The following is a 12,500-nucleotide window of genomic DNA, read 5'->3' as shown; positions in this document are numbered from 1 at the left end:
AATCCCCCCCACCACACACACACTATATAATAAATCCCCCCACCACACACACACACTATATAATAAATCCCCCCCACCACACACACACACACACACACACACACACACTATATAATAAATCCCCCCCACCACACACACACTATATAATAAATCCCCAACCACACACACTATATAATAAATCCCCCCACCACACACACACTATATAATAAATCCCCCCCACCACACACACACTATATAATAAATCCCCCCACCACACACACACACACACACACTATATAATAAATCCCCCCCACCACACACACACTATATAATAAATCCCCCCACCACACACATACTATATAATATATCCCCCCACCACACACACATTATATAATAAATCCACCCACCACACACACACTATATAATAAATCCCCCCACCACACACACACTATATAATAAATCACGCCACCACACACACACACTATAATATAAATCCCCCCCACCACACACACACTATATAATAAATCCACCCCACCACACACACTATATAATAAATCCCCACCACCACACACACTATATAATAAATCCCCCCAACACACACACTATATAATAAATCCCCACCACCACACACACACTATATAATAAATCCCCCCACCACACACACACTATAATAAATCCCCCCACCACACACACACTATATAATAAATCCCCCCACCACACACACACTATAATAAATCCCCCCACCACACACACACTATATAATAAATCCCCCCACCACAAACACACTATATAATAAATCCCCCCCAACACACACTATATAATAAATCCCCCCAACACACACACTATATAATAAATCCCCCCCACCACACACACACTATAATAAATCCCCCCCACCACACACACACTATATAATAAATACCCCCCCACCACACAAACTGTATAATAAATCCCCCCCAACACACACTCTATATAATAAATCCCCCCCAACACACACTCTATATAATAAATCCCCACCACACACACACTATATAATAAATCCCCCCCAACGCACACTATATAATAAATCCCCACCACACACACACACACTATAATAAATCCCCCCACCACACACACACTATATAATAAATCCCCCCACCACACACACACTATATAATAAATCCCCCCCACCACACACACACTATATAATAAATCCCCCCCAACGCACACTATATAATAAATCCCCACCACACACACACACACTATAATAAATCCCCCCCCCACCACACACACTATATAATAAATCCCCCCACCACAAACACTATATAATAAATCCCCCCCCACCACACACACACTATATAATAAATCCCCCCCACCACACACACACTATATAATAAATCCCCCCCCACCACACACACACACATCACAGCATGCCCGGACAGCCAAAGGCTCTCCGGGCATGCTGGCAGTTGTAGTTTTGCAACAGCTGGAGGCACCCAGGTTAGGAAACACTGGGTTAGGCCCTAAGGCAGTGTTTGCTAACCAGGGCTCCTCCAGCTGTTGCAAAACTACAACTCACAGCATGCCCGGACAGCTGAAGGCTCTCCGGGCATGCTGGTAGTTGTAGTGGGAGGGAGGGGTACCTGTACGGCCGCAGTAGGCCTGGCGCTGGAAAACTGCCGGTGGGAGCTCATCTCCAGCGCTCTCCTCTCAGCCGGCACCACGTCACGTGACGTGATGACGCAGCTGCATGGGCCGCAGGCCGAAGGCTGGGAGGTGTCTGCGGGGGGGGATTTGTGGGGGGAGGCCGGTATATCTTAGTGGAGTGGCAATGGGTGCCCCTCGGGGCCTAGCAACGGGGGGCCCCCTTCTTCACTGTGCGCGGGGGCCTGGAGCAGGTGCTCCAAAGGCTTTGGACCACAGCGCCAGTGATAATCCGGGACCCCAGCCTAGACGGGGCCCCCCGCAACGCGGGGGCTGCGTGGGCCCCTGCTACGCCTGCTGGAGGCTCCGTTTTGGAAACCCAGCCGTACAAGACGTTTTTAATTATTTATTGGGGGGGGGGGGGGGGACAGTGTAAGGGGGTGTATAAGTAGTGTTTTACCCTTTATTATGTGTTAGTGTAGTGTAGTGTTTTTAGGGTACATTCACACTGGCGTGCTACGGTGAATTTCCCGCTAGGAGTTTGCGCTGCGGCGAAAAATTTGCCGCAGCCCAAACTTGAAGCAGGAAATTTACTGTAAACCTGTCTGTGTGAATGTATCCTGTACATTCACATGGAGGGCAAACCTCCAGCTGTTTCAAAACTACAACTCCCAGCATGTACTGACAGACCGTGCATGCTGGGAGTTGTACTTTTGCAACAGCTGGAGGCACACTGGTTGGAAAACCTTCAGTTAGGTTATGTTACCTAACTGAGTATTTTCCAACCAGTGCGCCTCCAGCTGTTGCAAAACTACAACTCCCAGAATGTACTAATCACCGAAGGGCATGCTGGGAGATGTAGTTATGCAACAGCTGGAGGTACCCAACTACAATTCCCAGCATGCCGAGACAGCTGTTTGCTTTCTGGGCATGCTGGGGATTGCAGTTTTGCAACATCTGGAGAGCTACAGTTTTTAGACCACTACACAGTGATCTCCAAACTGTGGACCTCCAGATGTTGCAAAACTACAACTCTCAGCATGCCCAGACAACAAACAGCTATGTGGGCATGCTAGGAGTTGTAGTGTTGGAAGATCTGGAGGGATGTAGTTTAGAGACCACTGTATAGTGGTCTCAAACTGCAGCCCTCCAGCTGTTGCAAAACTACATATTCCAGCATGCCCAAACAGCTGTCTGGGCATGCTGGGAGTTGTAGTTTTGCAACATCTGGAGGGCTACAGTTAGAGACCACAGTCTCAGACTGTAGCCCTCCAGATCAACTTACCGGCTTCTGTAGGATCCCGGGAGCCGTCCTCTTCAGAAGCACGTGACGCCGCCCGCCGATCAACGTCGCCGCTGCCTCCGGACGGGTAAGTGGACGTCGGCGCCCGGTCCCCTTCGGTTCCCCGTTCTGCCCCGCCTATTGTGGGTGGGCAGGACTGGGAAAACGAAAGTTAACCCCCCCGGTCTGCTATTGGTTGTCGCCTCTGACGATCAATAGCAGACTAATAGCAGGGATAGGAGGGGTGGCAACCCTAACAACCCACTCCTATGCCTACAGGGGGATCGTGGGTGTCTTAGACAACTGCGATCCCCCTTCTATTCTGGGTCACCAGGTCACAATAGACCCGTATGACCCGGAATCGGCGCAAATCGCAAGTGTGAATTCACTTGCGATTTGCGCCGATTGCCGATTGGGGGGGGGGGGGGGGGTCTGATGACCCCCCTGGGCATTTGCGCGGGGTGCCTGCTGATTGATATCAGCAGTCACCCCGGCCCGGTCCCCGCCCGGCGCGTGGCGGGACTGAAATTCCCACGGGCGTATGGATACGCCCTTGGTCCTTAAGTACCAGGACGTCAAAGCTTATCCATACGCCCTAGGTCCTTAAGTGGTTAAACACTAACCTTGAGGTTGGGGAAATTTGCCAGATTTGTAAATTATTTCTATTTAAAAATCTTAATCCTTCCAATACTTATCAGCTGCTGTATTCTACAGAGGAAGTTATTTTCTTTTTGGATTTCTTTCCAGTCTGACCACAGTGCTCTCTGCTGACACCTCTGTCCATGTCAGGAACTGTCCGGAGTAGGAGAAGTTTACTATGGAGATTTGCTCCTGCTCACAGAGAGCACTGTAGTCAGACCGAAAAGAACTATACAACTTCCTCTATAGCATACGGCAGCTGATAAGTACTGTAAGGATTAAGATTTTTAAGAAGTAATTTACAAATCTGTTTAACTTTCTTGCACCAGTTGATTTAAAAAAATAAAATAAAAAAATGTTTTCCCCCGGAGTACCCCTTTTACGTAACACCTGTAAATTCTGCACTACGAATATCACCAGCCACTGAAGAGAGAGGTCATCCAACAACTGAAGTCCCAAAAAAATCTGCCACTAAATCCCTCAAGCAACCGTTCAGCCCCAGTCCAGAACCATCTGACCGGACCACAGGGACCAGTGTGGAGGAGAACAGTGTCCAGGCTGTAAAATAGAAGAACACTGGAGCAGCCAGATACACTGACTCTAAGGCTGAGCCTCATACTTCTACCGAAGCTGTAGAGTTATAGGGGAACTGTAAAAATGAAAGTACTACAACCCCCAGTGTGGTCCGTCTATGCCCCCCTAAGGGTCAGTGTTGGAGGAGGCACAGGTTGAAAAGACACACTACAATGGGAGTTGTAGTACTGTAGTTGTTAAAGAAAAAAAAGATGTTTTCATCAGGTTGCCCATAGCAACCAATCAGATTACTTCTTTCATTCTTGAGAAGACCTCTGAAAAATAAAAGAAGTAATCTGATTGGTTGCTAAGAGCAACTGGACAACATTTCCTCTCCACAGGTACATTTCCCCGATTGTCTTCATATTTAGGATGAGAATCTACTGACAAAGTGAGTAGCCAACCATTTCTGGGCATAAAACTCTGTAAGAGACAGCAGTCTGGGGGCGTCTGTGGTGGACATGAAGGAAGGGGGGGGGGTCCAGGGAAATTGAGATTTGACGTCTGCAGCGAGCGCTTCTCACTGAGCGACGGGTCTCATCCCAGGTATTGCAGGGGGACCCCCCATGATCAGCTACTTATCCCATAACCCATGGATAGGGGATAAGTTAATTTTTGCCATAGTTCTCCGTTAATTGGCCAGAACACACCCAAAATCGGTCCCAGCCAAACATTGCTTCGTGTCCTGTCATTTCTCCCAGCTGTTCTTTTTCTACCTGCTTGTAAGGCATGCCTACACTCTCTAATTCCTTAAAGTGGTACTCCGCCCCTAGATATCTTATCCCCTACCTTAAGGATAGGACAAAAGATGACTGATCACTGGGACCCCCGCAATCTTCATGCAGCACCCGGCGTTCCAAATAATATATTAAGAACTCTGGGTTCTCGTGGTGCGGGTCGTGACCTCCCGCCACGCCCTTTCCATTTATGTCTATGGGAGGTGGTGTGATGTCACAAGAAGGTGTGGCATGATGTCACGAATCCCACCACAGGAACCAGTGATCTAAACATACTATTTAGAATTTTGGTTGCTGCGTGGAGATTGCTGGGGTCCCAGCAGCAGGATCCCCTTGATCAGACATCTTATCCCCTATCCTTTACATAGGGGATAAGATATCTAGAGGCGGAGTACCCCTTTAAGGGACAGTTCATGTACCCAAAAGTTGATCCTTTGCAACCGTATGACCCCTAGCAAGTTCCCTGCATGAGTCCCATTCATCAGAAAAAGGCTTGTGCATGGAACTTGCTGGGTGTTCTACGTTTGCCTCATAAACTGAACCACCCAGCACCAGTTGCCTCTCTCTGCACCGCATTATGCAGATCGTGCAGGAGAGCAGCTTTGGTCATCCATGTTTTGCTAACTCTATTTTCACACACAGAAATAAATAAATGAGTCGAACAAGTCAAAGAACAGTTTAAAAAAAGGGGAACTTTATTTATTATTTATTAAAATGTTTGTGTAGGGGATTTTTTGTAACCTCCCATCACTCACAAAGAGCGTACAGTAACTAATACTCAGGACAGGAAAAACCTCCAGAGGGGAGGAAACCTGTAGGGAATCCATGGCTACTGTATGGCCCTTCCTCTGGGCATACTAAAGGAGGTTACCTCTAGAATTTGGGCAAATGTTTCTGTGTATGTGCATGATTCCTAGGCCTGTGCCTTCATCCAACGTCTTGCTGTAGGTCCCGAAATGCTACTCCATGTCCTGGAAATAGTGCATCTAAGATAGGGGACAAAAAAGATAGATTATTTACATGTTTATCATAGAAATACACATGGAACTGCAATAAAGACCTTTTGGACAAAACAATTTAACACTTACCAGTCACAGTCATGTGCATGACTTTGCATTCCCGTGTCCCTACACAGTGTCCAGCACCGGCCCCTCATTGATGAACAGGACCAGTGTTATTTCTGGGGCTATGCCTTCATCCAACGTCTTGCTGTAGGTCCGGAAATGCTACTCCATGTCCTGGAGATAGTGCATCTAAGATAAGAAAAAAAAGATAAATCATTTACATGTTTATCATAGAAATACACATGGAACTGCACTAAAGATCTTTTGGACACAACAATGTAACACTTACCAGTCACAGTCATGTGTATGACTTTGCATTCCCGCGTCCCTACACAGTGTCCAGCACCGGCCCCTCACTGATGGAGAATGAACAGGAGCAGTGTTATTTCTGCTCAGTGCTGCTCTTTGGTGGACAATGGTTATGACATCACATGTGTGACACGCTGTTACCTCCTGGGAGTTCTATTTCAGTAGTGCTGCTCTCTGATTGGCTGAAAATCAAAAAAGCTTTCTAATATATTCTGTATGACTGTTATCTAAGGTTTTTGACAAATTTTATTAAAATGGCGCCACTCCCTGTGGGTGCGTTATATTTGTTTCTCCTAACCAGACATTCTGTATAAGTAATATCATTTGGTGGCCCCAACAGCCTGGGCCCATAGGTTTCTTACATAGATCAATGCTACTCCGGTAGGCTCAATGAGCAGCGCTGGCCGCCGGGACGTCTGACAAGTGACGTCCCTGACGTTGTGGTCTGGAACGAAGGATGTCACTAGTCGTATGTCCCAGCAGCCATTGATTTAAAGTGGTCGTGGCTCCTGCTGCCAGTTCAAGATCAGACACCATGGCCCTAGATTGACATACTGCAACACCGATCCCCTGTGGCTGCCCACCTGTTGCAAAACTACAACTCTCAGCCTTCGGCTGTCAGGGCATGCTGGGAGCAGGGGCGGATCCAGAGTCGAGTCTCGGGAGGGGCGCTATTAGAGTATTTTGTGTTGGCGGACAGAAGATTACGGAACTTACAATATTATTAAATGTATCATACAGTCCTAACCTTGTTTAAGACTCTTAGGCCGTGCTCATATGTCAGAATAATAATCATATATACCAATTGCCACAGAATGGGAAAGTGCTAAGGCTCTATAGTGAGGAGAATACGCAGTGATATCAGTGACTACAGGTGACGTCTTATCATTGTGTATTCTCCTCACTATAGAGAAGACGTCACCTGTAATCACTGATATCATTGTGTATTCTCCTCACTATAGAGATCAGTGATTACAGGTGACGTCTTCTCTATAGTGAGGAGAATACACAATTATATCAGTGATTACAGGTGACGTCTTCTCTATAGTCTTTCCTTATCTAATTCAGATGGTACATACCGCCAGGATTTGTTCCAGCTAAATCTTCTCTCTGCAGAACTTGATGCCCAGACGTCTCCTCACTATGCCAATGCATTCTGATCCTCTATATGAAAACAATAATTATTATAATACTGCCAAACACTGTATTCTTTGAATATAATACTGGCACACACCCTCCTAATATAATTCTGACATACTGTACCCCCTGAATATACAACACACTGTACCCTCTGAATATAATACCACCATACACTGTACCCTCTGAATATAATACTACCACACTCTGTGCCCTCTAAATTTAATACTACCAAACACTGCACCCTCTGAATATAATACTATCACACGCTGCACCCTCTAAATATAATACTATCACACACTGTACCCACTGAATATAATACTAACACACACTGTGCCCTCTAAATCTAATACTACCACACAGTGCATTCTCTGAATATAACTTGCTGTGCTGTAACTACCCTCTGAGTAAAATACCGTAATGTATTGTGGCCCCTAAAAAACGTACCACCCCAGAAATTCCTCACAATATACACTATACTTCTGAAAGGCAAAACACTCTGTGCCTTCACATATAGTAATAATGCCCCATCTTGTGCCCCTACATATAATATGACCCGTCCTGTTCCCCCACATAATAATGCCCTCTGTGCTGTGCCCCTCACATAGAATGCTCCTGTCATGTGCCCCACACATTTAATGCCCCCTGTGCTGTGCCCTTCACATATAATGCCCCCATTCTTTGCCCCTCACATATGCATCCATCATGCGCCCCTCATATATAAAGCCCCCATCATGCGTCCCGCACATATAATGCCCTTATCATGCGCCCCTCACATATAATGCCCCCTGTGCTGTGCCCTTCACATATAAAGCCCCATGTCCTGTCCACTCAGGGGGCATTATATGTGAGGGGCACAGCACAGGGGGCAATATATGTGAGGGGAACAGCACAGGGGGCAATATATGTGAGGGGAACAGCACAGGGGGCAATATATGTGAGGGGCACAGCACAGGGGGCATTATAAGTGTGGGGTACATAACAGGGGGCATTATATCATATAATGCCCCCCTGTGCTGTGCCCCACACATATAATGCCCCCTGTGCTGTGCCCCACACATATAATTTATATGTGTGGCACAGCACTGGGGGCATTAGGTGAGGGGCACAGCACAGGGGGCATTATATGATATAATGCTCCCCTGTCCTGTGCCCCTCACATATAATTCCCCCTGTGCTGTGCCCCTCACATATAATGTCCCCTGTGTTGTGCCCCTCACATAATGCCCCCTGTGCTGTGCCACACATATAAATTATATGTGTGGGGCACACAGCACAGGGGGCATTATATGTGAAGGGCACAGGACAGGGGGCATTATGTGAGGGGCACAGCACAGGGGGCATTATATGTGAAGGGCACAGGACAGGGGGCCCCCTGTCATGTGCTCTTCACATATAATGCCCCCTGTGCTTTGCCCTGCAGACCAGGGACGCGCACAGACATTTTGGAGGGCAGGGGCTCAAGTAAAAAAGAGGGCACTTTTCATAATTAAAAAACGTCTGCCAGACTTAATGGGCAGATGTGCTGCGGCCCAGGGACACAGTGGACTCCCGCCAGGCTTTCTCGACATTCTTAGCCCCCATAAAAGTTGGTGTTTTTGTAAAATTGAGTCAAGAACAGTTTCTATGAAGGTCTGCCATGTGTATATACACTTTGGCTGTGCTGTCAGTCTTATTTACAGAAAAGATATGACAGCTGCCCTATAATATACTGTATTATAGAGGAGATTTATCAAACCTGTGCAGAGAAAGAGCGGTGCAGTCGCCCATAGCAACCAATCAGATCGTTTTGCGGAAGGATTTTCCTCTGCAAAGGTTTTAATAAATCTCCCCCTATATGCCCCCACCTGAGCTCTATATGACAGAACCCAGCACCCATCACCAATCACCCATCACCCATCCCCAATCACCCATTCCCAATCACCCAGCACCCATCCCCAATCACCTAGCACCAATCACCCAGCACCCATCACCAATCACCCAGCACCAATCACCCATCACCCATCCCCAATCATCCAGCACTCATCACCCATCCCCAATCACCCAGCACCAATCACCTAGCACCAATCACCCAGCACCCATCACCCATCCCCAATCACCTAGCACCAATAACCCAGCACCCATCACCAATCACCCAGCACCAATCACCCAGCACCCATCACCCATCCCCAATCACCTAGCACCAATCACCCAGCACCCATCACCCAATCACCCAGCACCAATCACCCAGCACCAATCACCTAGCACCAATAACCCAGCACCCATCACCCATCCCCAATCACCTAGCACCAATCACCCAGCAACCATCACCCATCCCCAATCACCCAGCACCAATCACCCAGCACCCATCCCCAATCACCCATCCCCAATCACCCATCCCCAATCACCCATCCCCAATCACCCATCCCCAATCACCCAGCACCCATCACCCATCCCCAATCACCCAGCACCCATCACCCATCCCCAATCACCCAGCACCAATCACCCAGCACCAATCACCCAGCACCAATCACCCAGCACCAATCACCCAGCACCAATCACCCAGCACCAATCACCCAGCACCAATCACCCAGCACCAATCACCCAGCACCCATCACCAATCACCCACCTTATGCAAAATCTCCACACAGCTCTGGTTCTTACACTGAAGAGATGGACACCACACTAATATATGCTTACAGTCTACAATATACTAGAGTTGGCAAAAAAAAATAATTATAAATATACAAAGATGGCGAGGCATAGCACAGCATACAGGATGGAGGCAGGGAAGCTCCGCCTCCATTGCGCACAAGACTGACTTCGCATACTAGCAATGTGGGGCAATACCTAGAAAATGGAAAGACCAATTTTTGTATACTGCACTGTAACCTAGTGTATTGGGTTTAGTGCGAGTAAACAGCCTGTCAGTTTCCCTTTAATTATATACCGTACCTCCCCTTAATTCCCTATATACTGTACCACCATTCATCTATTAATTCCCTATATACTGTGCCACCATTAATGAACTATATACTGTGCCACCATTCATCTATTAATTCCCTATATAATGTGCCACCATTCATCTATTAATTCCCTATATACTGTGCCACCATTAATGAAATATATACTGTGCCACCATTCATCTATTAATTCCCTATATACTGTGCCCCTATTAATGAACTATATACTGTGCCACTATTAATGAACTATATACTGTGCCACCATTCATCTATTAATTCCCTATATACTGTGCCACCATTAATGAACTATATACTGTGCCACCATTCATCTATTAATTCCCTATATACTGTGCCACCATTCATCTATTAATTCCCTATATACTGTGCCACCATTAATGAACTATATACTGTGCCACCATTCATCTATTAATTCCCTATATACTGTGCCCCTATTAATGAACTATATACTGTGCCACTATTAATGAACTATATACTGTGCCACCATTCATCTATTAATTCCCTATATACTGTGCCACCATTAATGAACTATATACTGTGCCACCATTCATCTATTAATTCCCTATATACTGTGCCACCATTCATCTATTAATTCCCTATATACTGTGCCACCATTTATCGATTAATTCCCTATATACTGTGCCACTATTAATTAACTATATACTGTGCCACCATTCATCTATTAATTCCCTATATACTGTGCCACCATTCATCTATTAATTCCCTATATACTTTGCCACTATTAATGAACTATATACTGTGCCACTATTAATGAACTATATACTGTGCCACCATTCATCTATTAATTCCCTATATACTGTGCCACCATTCATCTATTAATTCCCTATATACTGTGCCACCATTAATGAACTATATACTGTGCCACCATTCATCTATTAATTCCCTATATGCTGTGCCACCATTAATGAACTATATACTGTGCCACTATTATTTAACTATACTGTGCCACCACTAAGGGTGCATTCACACGTGCGTATTTTCTGCTGCAGATCTGCTGCAGATCTGCTTTAGCAGATTTCTCTTCCCATTGTCAATGAGAAGCAAAATCTGCAGCAAAAATAGGCACACGTGAACGCACCCTAAGGATCTACACACAGTGCCAGCATACATAAAAATATAATGTTCCAATATAATGAAATATATGCTGTGCTTCCATAAATTCCCTATATACTGTGCTTACATTCCTCTATTAATTCCCTAATAATGTGCTTCATACAATAAATACAAGCACATAACATAAAGGCACATACAGTACATAGGTAATATACACACATACAGTACATAGGTAATATACACACATACAGTGCATAGGTAATATACACACATACAGTACATAGGTAATATACACACATACAGTGCATAGGTAATATACACACATACAGTGCATAGGTAATATACACACATACAGTGCATAGGTAATATACACACATACAGTGCATAGGTAATATACACACATACAGTACATAGGTAATATACACACATACAGTGCATAGGTAATATACACACATACAGTGCATAGGTAATATACACACATACAGTGCATAGGTAATATACACACATACAGTGCATAGGTAATATACACACATACAGTACATAGGTAATATACACACATACAGTGCATAGGTAATATACACACATACAGTGCATAGGTAATATACACACATACAGTGCATAGGTAATATACACACATACAGTGCATAGGTAATATACACACATACAGTGCATAGGTAATATACACACATACAGTGCATAGGTAATATACACACATACAGTACATAGGTAATATACACACATACAGTGCATAGGTAATATACACACATACAGTGCATAGGTAATATACACACATACAGTGCATAGGTAATATACACACATACAGTACATAGGTAATATACACACATACAGTACATAGGTAATATACACACATACAGTGCATAGGTAATATACACACATACAGTACATAGGTAATATACACACATACAGTGCATAGGTAATATACACACATACAGTACATAGGTAATATACACACATACAGTGCATAGGTAATATACACACATACAGTGCATAGGTAATATACACACATACAGTACATAGGTAATATACACACATACAGTACATAGGTAATATACACACATACAGTGCATAGGTAATATACACACATACAGTACATAGGTAATATACA

At 45.2% G+C, this 12,500-nt stretch overlaps 1 long non-coding RNA gene across 4 annotated transcripts in view; it reads right to left on the bottom strand.

The window, feature by feature from the left end:
• Window positions 1-5,523: 5,523 nt before the first annotated feature.
• The window catches only part of LOC130368197 (uncharacterized), a 14,237-nt gene continuing 7,260 nt past the window's right edge, over window positions 5,524-12,500 (bottom strand). For 2 of the 4 annotated variants that reach the window (XR_008892347.1, XR_008892346.1), the window contains exons 2-4: window positions 7,283-7,367; window positions 5,919-6,385; window positions 5,524-5,816 (exon numbers count right to left, since the gene is read on the bottom strand). This is a non-coding gene — a long non-coding RNA (uncharacterized LOC130368197). Of the gene's footprint in view, window positions 5,817-5,918; window positions 6,386-7,282; window positions 8,025-12,500 lie in introns of those variants that run through there. The other 2 variants (XR_008892348.1, XR_008892345.1) reach the window with 2 other exon arrangements.

This window comes from Hyla sarda, chromosome 4 (assembly GCF_029499605.1).
Source record: "Hyla sarda isolate aHylSar1 chromosome 4, aHylSar1.hap1, whole genome shotgun sequence".
In the NCBI taxonomy this organism is placed as follows: Eukaryota; Metazoa; Chordata; class Amphibia; order Anura; family Hylidae; genus Hyla; species Hyla sarda.
The sequence above is the reverse complement of the archived record's forward strand: the minus strand, read 5'-3'. Positions and strand labels throughout refer to the sequence as shown.